Source organism: Glycine soja, chromosome 5, assembly GCF_004193775.1.
Source record: "Glycine soja cultivar W05 chromosome 5, ASM419377v2, whole genome shotgun sequence".
Lineage (NCBI taxonomy): Eukaryota > Viridiplantae > Streptophyta > Magnoliopsida > Fabales > Fabaceae > Glycine > Glycine soja.
In genome coordinates this window covers 14,370,684-14,383,875 of record NC_041006.1, presented here as the reverse complement: position 1 = coordinate 14,383,875, position 13,192 = coordinate 14,370,684, and positions in this window count along the sequence as shown.

The following is a 13,192-nucleotide window of genomic DNA, read 5'->3' as shown; positions in this document are numbered from 1 at the left end:
TCGTTGTCGGAAGCCTCCGGTGGGTACTCTTTGCTTTCAATGTATCGCTTGATATCGAAATACCAAGGCTTACCATCCCGCTCTTCTTCCACCAGACAACAATGTGCGGGTCTGCCACGACACCTGAACTCAATGTATGGTAGGTGTGACATCCTGGAAATTTCTACCTGGAATTTTGGAAACGATGCATTTTGAATGATTACATATAAGTATTTTTCAGTGTATATGTATGTATACTCCTGGTAGAAGTAGGTATATTGGGGGAAAGATACGCGGGTTAGGCTAATTAACGAAGAGAAATCCATAACTGGATAGTTATAGGTTAATTCTTAATTAATTAGTTTAAAAATTATCGTTTTGCGTGTGACTTAAAATTTAACGAAACCAACCTCTGAACCACGCTTGGGGTTTCATTCTGAGAGTTTTGATATATATATATTGCCTACTTTCAAAAACTGGCCCCGACGGGTGCAGAGAAACGTGAGGGGCTGGAACCAGAGAAACGACACACAAACTGAGGCAAGATTTTTTCAAAAGGTCAGATTTTTCTCTTCTTGTGGATGAGTATGAGTCACATCAAGAGAAAAAGTGGACCCTTTTTGCTCCACTCAAAAGAAGACATGTGACACATCTTTTAAAAAAAAAAAGAGAAAAGCCTTTTAAACTAAAAGCCACGTTCTCTCTCCTCACTCAGCCCAAAATTTCAGAAGCTTTTGTCCCTCTCTTTCTCATGTTGCTATTACTTTCTTCTTCCTCACCATTGAAGCTCCAACAAAGCTCCAACCTTTGCACACCATTTCTGCTCCAAATCGCGAAAGGAAGCCATTTTCGGAGTCATGAAGCGCACCTCTCCATTTTGGGACTTCACATTTCAGGTTTGGGTAGACTTCTTGTCACATAAATTTTCATGGGTATTGGGTTTTGGGAGATATGATGGGTAGTTTTACTAGGTTTATGCCTTATGATAGTTATTTGTGAAGAAATTTGATGAAAGCATGCTAAATTTGTCATGTTTGGTATGAGTCAAGCTTACCCATTCTGTTTTAGGGTTTTTATGATGATGCTTGTGATGCTTGTGTGCTGAAATGGCTGATGGAAAACTGATAGAGATGAAGGGTAGAGTTAACCTAGGGTTAAAAAGTGAGAATGTAGTGATATGAGTGGAAAAGTGTGATGCTTTGAGGATTTGAAAGCCAAATCTGGATTTAGTGGTAATTGGAGTGTCGCAATGTGCCCTTCGCGGGCGAGTGAAGGCGAGGCTCACGGGTGCACTTTCCAAAGGAGGAAAGATGCGCGGAGTCGCCACCAACGTTTATTTGTGGAAAACGTCGGAAAAACCGAAGGAAACTGGTCAAAATGAAAATTCTAAGTTCGGGAGTTGTATTTACGTTTGAGGAAGGTATTAGCACCTCTCACGTTTGTCTCAAAGGACAACAACCAATTTTTTAGAATTGTGGGAATTGTGTTACCTTAACTTTATTTCTTTTTATTTTTTTGAGGTCGACAAAAGCGGGGCTCTTGCTCCTACGTACCCTCCATCAAAGAGGAAATCAGACCTACGTAGTTCTTCCTTTAAAGGTGAATCAAGCGATTCTTTTTACTTGAAAGGTGATCACTTAAAGGTGTTACGCCTTTAAAAATGATCCATTTAACTTGGTAAGAAAGGCTGAGATAAAACTTTCAAATCCTTTTTTAGTGATTTTTTGGTGGACGAGCTTGACTTGGCGAATTGATTTTAGCCTTAGTTTCGCTTTAGTTATTAGTCAATTCAATTAAGAATGAGAAATCCCAAAGAGAAAACGTCCGATTGATTTTTGTGCTTCATTTTACTAAAAGATATTTTTTTGATTATATTATTATTTTACCTCTTTTTTGATTTCCAACGTGGTTACGGCACGACCGAACGGTTGGAATTCATTTTAACCGAAATTAACGGATGATACAATTCAAATGATCGGTGGAAATTTATTTTATTTTTTGATTAGGCGAGAAATGACTTAAATAAATGACTTAAGCACGTCAAAAGGGGGTATAGAAAGCGAATGAAAACGAGAATAAAAATACATGAAACAAAATGTGGACCACCACGGGTACATAGAATGAATTGAAAAGCTCGGTTTGAAGTACTTACCCGTTGAAGACTGAAGAAAACGAAGAACGAACGATGAATGTTGAAGAACGGTCGAGAATCTTCGCGTAATTACTCACGGAAACGTTACGGAAGCGCCTCGGCTTGGATTTTCTTCACGGAAATAATTTTCCTCAGCAATTTCGAGAGAATAAGAAGTGCCAAGAAGGCTGAACCCTTCTCCCTTCACTCCTCCCCCTATTTATAGCAAAATAGGGGAGGAGCTTGCCACCCAGCTCGCCCAGGCGAGCAAGGTTGCTTCCTCCAGAAGCAACAGCCTTCTGGAGGAAGAATCTGGAAGGCCCAAGTGGGCCTGATTGCTATTTGTACCCCCTTTTTACTAAATTCCCCCCTTCTACTTTTTTTTGGTAATTCTTTTCCTTAACGTTACGAAACTTTACGAATTTCATAACGATACTTATTTTCCTTCCGCAAGGTTACGAATCCTTACGGATTATGTATTTACTCTTTTTTAGCTTTCGAGGATGTTACGAAAACTCACGGATTGCGAAAAACACCTCCTTTCGATTTCCGTCACATTACGGAATTTTCACGGATCGCGTAAGCCTGCTTCCTTTTGATTTTCGGCACATCTCGGGACTTCACATATTATACAACAAAGGGTGCCAAGTATCTCGAAGCGGCCAATCAAAGGTTGTATATCATCAAATAATAATTCCCGGACGAAATTAGGGTATGACATGGAGGTTAGAGTGAGGTAATCCTAGTTTGAAATGTCATTTAGGATTGTGGGAAAGATTGGGTTGTGCAAAGGAGGAAAATGAGTGACCCAAAGTGAAGGCAAGAGCCATTTCTAGGGTAGATTGGGTGTTGAGGAGTCAAATTTTGATTCGGTAGAGTTTTCATCGTAAAACCAGTTTGAGCAAGTTTAGATTAATGTTATAGACTTGTTTGAGATGAGAGTTTGCTCCAAAGTTTCCCCATTCTCATTTTCACTTCTCAAACCTTGAAAATCCACTAAATTGAGGGGTTTTAGATACCTAGATTTTGAGTTGCTTTGGTCTGAAGCTTGTCTTTGGTTTAGATATGATTTATACTTGATTTAGGACTTGTAGGATCCAATTTGGGAAATTTTGGATGAGGGCAAGAGTGATTTCGAAAATCTGCACTTCTATGCAGAATTTTGCTGTTAAAGTGTGCAGCAGAATTTTGGGTTTGTGCAGAAAATGCTTAGGCATGACTGGCTGTGGAAAGGGTTGTACATATTGGGTTCTGAAAGTTTTCTAGCTGATCCCAACGGTCAAAATGTAGACTTATGTACTAGGAACCTCCAGTAAACTTTTCGAGTCGATCCAACGGTGAACGAATTGGAACGAAGGGAATGTTACTCGGGTATTCGAGTAAGAAAAGTTGTGGTATTGGTTTGTGTTTTGGGCAGAGTTTTCTGCCTCTGCCCTATTTTTGCTTGGTTTTGATAGTTCATGATGTTTGGATGTTGAAATTGCTTGGATGTTGTGGAAGCTTGGAGGGATTGATGGGGACCCGGTGTTGAGAGGAACGAGGATAAGGGCTAAGTGGGAGTACGTGAGCTCAGTTGAAGGTGGGCAACTGGGGATGGTGGATTTATGTGTGATTTTTGGATGTGGATAGTCAACTTGCACCATCGCCCAACCGCCACCTAGTACCACATGTGACGGGTACCCCATAATCCTACAAGCTTGAAGTGAGGAAGTGGGGAAGGGTGAGACCTCCTACTTTTATTCGTTGACCACAGAGTGGTACCTGGAGATATGTCGCGGGGGTCAGGAGACCTTGGGGACGTCAGGTGGGGTGCTATTGCCCAAAACCAAGCTTGACCAATCCCGACCCAACCCGGGCATAGTCAGTCAGTGAGAACCTGTGACGTACCTAAACAGGCGAGCTCCTGGCAGTCAACCGATAAAAGAACAAAGACCACAAAGCAAGGAGGCTTGTGTGGTGGTTGGCCAGCAATGGATCTTGAGTAATATATGGAATATGGCCCCTGGTAATCGATTACAAAGGGTGGGTAATCAATTACAAGGCTTAAAAATGAAGGCAGAAAGTTAAGATGGCCTCTGGTAATCGATTACCAAGGATGTGTAATCGATTACCAGGCCTAGAAATGGGATCAGGAACGTAAGAAGGCTTCTGGTAATCGATTACCAATGTTGTGTAATCGATTACCAGGCTTAGAAATGGAGACAATATATTGTGGAGGCCTCTAGTAATCGATTACCAATACTGTGTAATTGATTACACAGAGTAACATGTCACTGGTAATCGATTACCAGTTATGTGTAATCGATTACACAGTGCATATTGCAGGTTTTCATGTTCTGAAGCTGTGTAACTCGAGTTTGGCCTCTGGTAATCGATTACCAATGTTGTGTAATCGATTACCAGAGAAGAAAAGCCTTGAGGCATAACTTTTAATTGCACGTAGTGGTTATGGGATGCATTGTGTTGCTACTGTAGTTAGATCTCTCGTGAAAGAGTCTACCCCTTTCTTTTGTTCCTTGTAGATCGTGATGGCAGCGCAGTTCATCCATGACCAAGTTGTAGATGCAATTGGCTTTGATGTTTTGATGATGATCATGATGATGTGTTGCAATTGATGCAAATGGGCTTTTCAAGATTAAAATTCAAGACAATACTTCAAGATTACAAGGCACAACATCAAGATGATCACTAGAATATTAGGAAGGGAATTCCTAATTGAATTAGCAAAGGTTTGGCCAAGTGATTTAAAATAAAAAGTGTTTTTCAAAGGTTTTACTCTCTGGTAATCGATTACCAGAGGATGTAATCGATTACCAGTGGCCAAATACGTTTTATAACAGCTATAAAAATTTGAATTCAAAATTTTAGACTGTGTAATCGATTACACAATTTTGGTAATCGATTACCAGCAGTTAGTAAACGTTTTAATTCAAAATTTAAAAGCTGTAATCGATTACACAATTACTGTAATCGATTACCAGACAGGAATTTCAGAAAAATAATTTCAAGAGTCACAACTTTTCAAAGGCTTTACTCATGACCACCAATGGTCTATATATATGTGACTTAAACACGAAATTGCTTAGAGATTTTCAGTACAACAAAGTGTTTATCCTCTCAAAGAGAAAATTCATTTATCCTCTTAAGAATTCCTTGGCCAATTCAATTGCAATTCATTAAGGAATTAATTGAGTGCTCAATCTGTAAAATCCATCTCTTTCTAGAGAGATTTGTTCCTCTTCTTCTTCTCATTCTCTAAGGGATTAAGAGACTGTGAGTCTCTTGTTGTAAAGAATCTCTAAACACAAAGGAAGGATTGTCCTTGTGTGTTTAGAACTTGTAAAAGGAATTTACAAGATAGTGGAACTCTCAAGCGGGTTGCTTGGGGACTGGACGTAGGCACAAGGGTGTGGCCGAACCAGTATAAAACTGAGTTTGCATTTTCTCTTCCCTTAATCTCCTTTGTTTATTATTGCTTTATATTCATATTCAAGTTGCTTCGTTTGAATTAATATTTAAGAAGATTGTCATTAAGGGAATTCATAACTTGAGTAAAAAGTGAAATAGATTTTTAATTAGGGGAAACAGTTTGGAATATCTTAATTCAACCCCCCCTTCTTAAGATATCTGAGGCCACTTGTCTAACAAGTGGTATCAGAGCTTCATTCTTGTACAAAGTTTAGAAGCTTCAAGAAAAAGATGGCCTCAGCAAATTCCTTATTTCCAGAAGGAAACTCTATCAATAGACCTCCAATCTTTAATGGAGAGGGTTACCACTACTGGAAAACCCGAATGCAAATTTTTATCGAGGCAATAGATCTAAATATCTGGGAAGCCATTGAAATAGGGCCTTATATACCCACCACAGTAGAAAGAGTTTCAATAGATGGTAGTTCATCAAGTGAAAGCATAATCATAGAAAAACCTAGAGATAGATGGTCTGAAGAGGATAGAAAACGAGTACAATACAACCTAAAAGCCAAAAACATAATAACATCTGCCCTAGGAATGGATGAATATTTCAGAGTTTCAAATTGCAAGAGTGCTAAGGAAATGTGGGACACTCTTCGATTAACACATGAAGGAACTACAGATGTTAAAAGATCTAGGATAAATGCACTAACTCATGAGTATGAATTATTTAGAATGAATACAAATGAAAATATTCAGAGTATGCAAAAGAGATTTACACATATAGTAAATCATCTAGCAGCCTTAGGCAAAGAATTTCAAAATGAAGATCTTATAAACAAGGTGCTAAGATGTTTAAGTAGAGAATGGCAACCCAAAGTAACGGCTATTTCTGAATCAAGAGATTTGTCTAACATGTCTCTTGCCACTTTATTTGGTAAGTTGCAGGAACACGAGATGGAACTATTGAGATTGCACCAAAATGAAGAAAATGACAAGAAAAAGAAAGGAATTGCTCTTAAAGCATCATCCTCAATTCAAGAAGAAAGTGATCAGGATAATGATGCAGATGATGATGATGATCTAAGTTTCTTTGTAAAAAGATTCAACAAATTTCTTAAAGTAAGAGGAAATCAGAGGCGACCAAATTTTAAATCAAAGAGAAGGACAGAAAATTCATCCTCTACTCTAAAATGCTTTGAATGCAATCAACCTGGACATCTGAGGGTTGATTGTCCCATCTTCAAGAAAAAGATGGAAAAATCTGAAAAGAAAAATCATAGTGAGAAGAAACTAAAGAAAGCATACATCACATGGGATGAAAATGATTTGGAATCCTCTGATGATTCTGAAAATGAAGAGATAAATCTTTGCCTTATGGCAAAAAGTTACGAAAGTGATGAAGAGGTAACATCTTCAAACAACTTATCTATTTCTTTTGATGAATTGCAAGATGCATTTGCTGATTTGCATAAAGAATCAATTAAACTTGCAAAATTAGTTTCATCATCAAAGAAAACAATTTCAAATTTAGAAAATGAAATTTCAAAATTAAACAAAGAATTAGATCTTCTTAGAAATGAAGTTTCAATCTCTAAAACAAATGAAAAAGTTAATATCTCCACTATTAATGACAAGAAAATAACAGATTCTTGTAGTTGTTGTGATAAATATGTAAAAGAAATTAAAGAGTTAAAAAATTCACTTGCAAAATTTTCATATAGTAGAAATAATTTAGATGTTATATTAAGTAAACAAAGATATGTGTCAAATAAAAATGGACTAGGGTATAAATCTGAAAAACTACAAAAGGTTCATAAAAACTTTTCCACTTCCACACAAAAATGTAATTCTAATTCTATCACTTGTTTTTACTGTGGAAGAAGAGGACATGGCATATCAACCTGCTACTTCAAGAAAAATTACAGTAATATTAAAATGATATGGGTCCCAAAAGGATCCTCAGTTTATACTAACATGCAAGGACCCAATAAAATTTGGGTACCTAAGTCAAAAACTTGATTATGCAGGTATCTTTGAGAAAGAAGTGGTACATAGATAGCGGATGCTCAAAACATATGACTGGAGATGTATCAAATTTTACACACATATCTCCAAAGAAAAGCGGACATGTAACATATGGTGACAACAACAAAGGTAGAATTCTTGGAGTGGGTAAAATAGGTACAAATTCTTCAAACTCCATTGAAAATGTTCTACTTGTTGAAGGCCTTAAGCATAGCCTGCTTAGCGTTAGTCAACTATGTGACAAAGGCTATCTAGTATCATTTGATTCTCAGAAATGTCTTATAGAACATAAGCATGACATTAATATAAAGCATGTAGGACATAGAGTCAATAATGTTTACATGATAGACTTAAGCATAAAACAAGAAAACAATCATTGCTTTCTTAGTAAAGATGATGATCCATGGTTATGGCATAAAAGAATTGCTCACATAAACATGGATCACTTAAATAAATTAATTTCAAAAGATTTAGTAGTTGGTTTGCCTAAATTGAAATTTGAAAAAGATAAATTATGCGATGCATGTCAAAAGGGCAAACAAACAAGAGTCTCATTCAAATCTAAAAATGTTGTTTCAACCACTCGACCATTACAGTTATTGCATATGGATCTATTTGGTCCATCTAGAACCATGAGTTTTGGAGGAAATTACTATGCTTTAGTTATAGTTGATGATTTCTCTAGATATACTTGGACATTATTTATTACACATAAAAGTGATTCATTCCATGCATTTAGGAAACTTGCTAAAGTCATACAAAACAAGAAAAATCTCAAGATTGCATCCATTAGAAGTGATCATGGGGGTGAATTTGAAAATAAAGATTTTGAATTATTTTGTGATGAACATGGTATTGAACATAATTTTTCTGCACCAAGAACTCCTCAACAAAATGGAGTTGTTGAGAGGAAAAATAGGTCATTGGAAGAAATTGCAAGAACTTTATTAAATGATACTTCTCTTCCAAAGTATTTTTGGGCTGAAGCTGTCAATACTGCATGTTACATCATGAATAGAGCCTTGATAAGACCTATTTTAAAGAAAACCCCATATGAGTTATTTAACGGTAGAAAACCTAATATTTCTCATCTACATGTTTTTGGTTGCAAGTGCTTTGTACTTAATAATGGTAAAGATAATCTAGGAAAATTCGATGCAAAATCTGATGAAGGCATTTTTCTTGGATATTCTTTACAAAGCAAAGCATATAGAATATATAATAAGAGAACTATGAATATAGAGGAATCCATTCATATTACCTTTGATGAATCTAATGCTATATTGTCAACAAAGAATATGCTAGATGACATTGCAGATTCTTTAGAACATATGAACATTCATGAACAAGATTCCAAAGGAAATGACAAAGGAAACAATGAAGATCCTCCAGAAGAAGGCAAATCCAATGATGCACTCCCAAGAGAATGGAAAACTTCAAGAGATCATCCCCTCGACAACATTATTGGTGATATCTCAAAAGGGGTAACAACTAGACATTCTCTTAAAGATTTATGCAATAATATGGCTTTTGTATCTATGATTGAACCTAAAAATATAAAAGAAGCCATAGTAGATGATAATTGGATCATTGCCATGCAAGAAGAACTAAACCAATTTGAAAGAAACAATGTATGGAAATTAGTAGAAAAACCTGAAAATTATCCTGTCATTGGAACAAAATGGGTTTTTAGAAATAAATTAGATGAACATGGTATAATTATTAGAAATAAAGCCAGGTTAGTAGCAAAAGGGTATAATCAAGAAGAGGGGATAGACTATGAAGAAACATATGCTCCTGTTGCAAGATTAGAAGCCATTAGAATGCTTTTGGCATATGCATCCATAATGAACTTTAAACTTTATCAAATGGATGTTAAGAGTGCCTTTCTAAATGGATTAATTCAAGAAGAGGTATATGTTGAACAACCCCCTGGTTTTGAAATTTCTGATAAACCAAACCATGTTTATAAATTACAAAAGGCTCTTTATGGTTTGAAACAAGCCCCTAGGGCATGGTATGAACGATTAAGTAATTTTCTTCTTGAAAAAGAATTCTCCAGAGGTAAAGTGGATACCACATTATTCATAAAAAGAAAGCATAATGATATTTTGTTGGTTCAAATATATGTTGATGATATAATTTTTGGATCCACTAATGATTCATTGTGCAAGGAGTTTTCCCTTGACATGCAAAGTGAATTTGAAATGTCAATGATGGGAGAACTAAAGTACTTTCTGGGATTACAAATCAAGCAAACTCAAGAAGGTATATTCATCAATCAATCCAAATACTGCAAGGAATTGATCAAAAGATTTGGGATGGATAGTGCAAAACACATGTCTACACCGATGAGCACTAATTGTTACTTAGATAAAGATGAATCTGGTCAGTCTATAGACATAAAACAATATCGAGGTATGATCGGATCTCTTCTTTATTTATCTGCTAGTAGACCTGATATTATGTTTAGTGTATGCATGTGTGCTAGGTTTCAATCCAACCCCAAACAATCACATCTAAGTGCAGTAAAGAGAATCATGAGATATCTATTAGGAACAATCAATTTAGGATTATGGTATCCTAAGAATTCAACATGTAACTTAATAGGATATTCTGATTCTGATTTTGCCGGATCTAAAACTGATAGAAAAAGTACAAGTGGAACTTGTCAATTTATTGGATCGGCTCTTGTCTCATGGCATAGTAAGAAACAAAACAGTGTTGCTTTATCTACTGCTGAAGCGGAGTATATCTCTGCCGGTAGTTGTTGTGCACAAATTTTATGGATGAAGCAACAATTATCTGACTATGGCATCATTCTTGATCGCATACCTATTAAGTGTGATAATACTAGTGCCATAAATCTATCCAAAAACCCAGTTCAACATTCAAGAACTAAACATATAGAGATTAGACACCACTTTCTTAGAGATCATGTCTTAAAGGGAGATTGTGTATTAGAATTTGTTGATACTAAGAATCAACTTGCTGATATTTTCACTAAACCTCTCCCCAAGGAAGTGTTTTTCTCTATTAGAAGAGAATTAGGTCTCTTAGATGTAAGAGATTTAGAAAAATAGGAATTGATTGGTTGATTGATTGGATGATTGATTGGTTGATTGATTGGTTGATTTACTTTTTACCTTTTGATTGTAGATTATTTTGTTTGATCTTGTTTGAATTCTTGTTTTTATGATAGAATTTATGATTTCTTGTGTATATAGTAATTGAATGATTGAATTTAGTGTATTAGTAGTGAAAATTAGTCATATAGGATGTATTTGAGCATAAATATAGATATTCTCTTAGAAACTAGCCTAGGATAGGCTCTGGTAATCGATTACCATTCAGTGTAATCGATTACACATGAACAGGCAGCCTGTAATCGATTACAACATCCTGTAATCGATTACCAGAAGGCTTATTGGGCCTGTAATCGATTACCAATACCTGTAATCGATTACAATGCGTCATCTTCTATAAATACTCACGAAATCAGAGCTGCTGCGCAGCCAAAGCTTCCTCCGCGTTTTCCTCCATACCTAGAACTTCAAACCTTCGATTCTCACTCAATTCTTCACCAAATCACGTCCCGTAAAGCCCAATCTTCCTCTTTTTCACTCCTCTTTCACTTCCACCGATCAAAATCCAGAAAAACTTCATCAAATGGCAGAGCCATCAAAGAAGAGAAAGGGATCATCCTCCACCGCTACCGCTGCTGCCCATCGCCGTCACGGCCCATCCGGAGCACCCACAGCACCTATTCCTCCTTCTTTGTCATCTCCAAGATCATCAACACTGTTTTCATCCGATGATCAACGTCTACGGTACCTTTCTCAGTTTTCTTCTAGAATAATCTTAGACCCTAAGTACCTAGATGTAGAGTTCTTTAATGATGAAACATTTGATTGCTATCAAGTGTTTCAAAATTCTGGTCTTGTTGATTTCATGTCATTTAAATTGCCATATTATCCTGAACTTGTAAAGGTCTTCTACTGCAATTTAAAAATTCAGGATGGTATTATCATGTCTGAGGTGCATGGTACTTCTATGGTCATTGATCAGTCACTTTTCTTTTCTTTGACTCATTTACCCAATCAAGGTGCACCTTTTGAGGGCACCATTGTTGATGACTGGAAATTCGATTATTCGAGTCATGATGCTCGTCGCATGGTCTACAATGATCAAGCTGACATGATCGGTAGATTGTTGGCCGGGTCATTAACTTTTGATAATCGCATCATGCATTATATCATTGTTAGAATTTTGCTTCCTCGGTCTTCAAATTTAGCACAAGCCTCTGAGGAGGATTTGATTCTTATGTGGTTTTTTTTTAACCGGTCGTCAAATCGACTGGGCCCATTTGGTTCGGTACCGAATGCATAAGGCATTACGGGCCAATGCACCTCTTCCTTATCCACATTTGATTACTCTGTTTTTGCGTCATTTTCAAATTCCGCTTGATGATGAACCCTTTGTTCAAGTCAAGCGTTCCTTTGCAATTGGTGCTGGAGCAGTGACCTCCTTTGGGTATCGTAAAGATCGGAATGGACAATGGCTGAAAAAGGATGCACTCCCTCCTCAAGATGAACGTACTCCTTCACCTCCTCCTCAACGTGAAGATTCCGCACTTATGAATGAAGTCCTCTCCGAATTACGGGGTCTTCGTTCGTATGTTGGTGACCGCTTTGACTCGTTAGATTTACGCTTTGCCGGTATGGACATTCGTCTTACACAGCTTGAAGAGGATGTCAGATACATTCGTCAGAGTTTCGATCTTCCACCACCTCCTCCGTCTTCTTAGCTTTTAGATTCTGATTATTTATCTTTTATAAGCCGTGTATTTTGGCTTTTAGTTTCTTAGAATTTACATTATTATGCTAAGTACTTTGCTTATTTATCTTGTGTTTTTAAATTTCAGTCTTGGATATTTTGTGGTTGTTGACATTTTATGTTATTTAAATTCTGGTTTGATTATTTCTTGATTATGAGTTTGGCTTATTGTATTTAATACTCTGATACTTATATCTTGCTACTCCATTATTATAACTGTGTTGATTTCCGAGTTCTTTGGCTTTTTGATGTTGCCAAAGGGGGAGAAAAAGGTTGTAGCAAAAGCTTAAGAAAAAGCTTAACAAACTTAGAAATCAAGTGATCATGTATTCCGCAATATAGGGGGAGAAAAACGGATGCACATTTTATCTATATACAATTGTTTGTTGCTTGCTTGAATCTTGATTTCAGGTATTGTATTGTCATCATCAAAAAGGGGGAGATTGTAGATGCAATTGGCTTTGATGTTTTGATGATGATCATGATGATGTGTTGCAATTGATGCAAATGGGCTTTTCAAGATTAAAATTCAAGACAATACTTCAAGATTACAAGGCACAACATCAAGATGATCACTAGAATATTAGGAAGGGAATTCCTAATTGAATTAGCAAAGGTTTGGCCAAGTGATTTAAAATAAAAAGTGTTTTTCAAAGGTTTTACTCTCTGGTAATCGATTACCAGAGGATGTAATCGATTACCAGTGGCCAAATACGTTTTATAACAGCTATAAAAATTTGAATTCAAAATTTTAGACTGTGTAATCGATTACACAATTTTGGTAATCGATTACCAGCAGTTAGTAAA